A 1,034-nucleotide genomic window follows, 5' to 3' on the forward strand; every position below is an offset into this window, starting at 1 on the left:
CGCAAAGCCGATTACGGTCGGTACCCTGCCCATGCAGGAGTACCCAGGGTGTTTGCAGGGAGGTGCGGAACCTAATGGCCACACACACCTCCCCTAGACCGCTAGGAGGGACACCCAGAAAGGCCAGGAATCAAGAGGTGAGTGCCACAAGGTGAAGAGTTCATGGTGCAAGTGCTTCCACTCAGTGAGCCAGTACTCCCAGAGAGTTTCGGCACCTCGGGGTCACCACTCCCTGAGGCACTAAAGTACCTCGGCTCTACACCCTCTCAGCTTCATGGCGAGACCCGGGGGAAACAGGTCACATTGGGGCAGCCATCAAGCTGATTCCTCAGAACCAGCCCCCGAACACCCCAGTACACCTGCCCCCTACCATGCAGCACCCATCCCCACTAGCTCCACACCGGCATGAAACTGATAAGAACAGATACTACACTTGATCTTAGCCAAAAGGCAGAGAAGTGAGTGGGTTTGATGGCCCAGTTCAAGGCTTTAGGGATGGCCATAAGGATTAGATATTATCCCAGGTCACTAGAAGATCAGCCAACGACTACCACTTCTCTGCCTTTTGGTTAAGATTAAAGGGATATTCCGGCCATAGACATCTTATCTCCTATCCAAAGGATAGGGGATAAGATGTCTGATCGCGGGGGTCCTGTCCCCGCGATCTCTGTGCAGCACCCGCATTCTATGCCGGGCTGCTGCTCCAGTCTCAGAAACCTTGGGCCTTTCATTTAATGACATTTGTCACTGTCCCACTATGTATTATCTATTCTACCTTATGGTGGTCGATTAAGTCAACTGATCTTTTGCGCTTTTCGTTATGTACCTCATTGGCCCGAACTGATTTACTATTGTAGACCCGAACTGTTTTGTTGGGTTGTGCGCCAGAATTTGACGCATTGTGCCACAAATTGTGTGTGCACCAGAATTTGCACCAAAAAAAATGAAAACCTGAAAAGGGTGTGCGGCCGCCTGGAAAAGGGGTGTGGCCATCCGGAAAAGGGTGTGTGTCCCAAATATTTAAAAAAAAAATG

General features: G+C 50.7%; 1 pseudogene; it reads right to left on the bottom strand.

The window, feature by feature from the left end:
• Positions 1–292: 292 nt before the first annotated feature.
• LOC130297808 (U2 spliceosomal RNA) lies at positions 293–463 on the bottom strand (annotated as a pseudogene).
• Between the last annotated feature and the right edge of the window lie 571 nt (positions 464–1,034).

This window comes from Hyla sarda, chromosome 13 (genome assembly GCF_029499605.1).
Source record: "Hyla sarda isolate aHylSar1 chromosome 13, aHylSar1.hap1, whole genome shotgun sequence".
Taxonomy (NCBI): Eukaryota; Metazoa; Chordata; class Amphibia; order Anura; family Hylidae; genus Hyla; species Hyla sarda.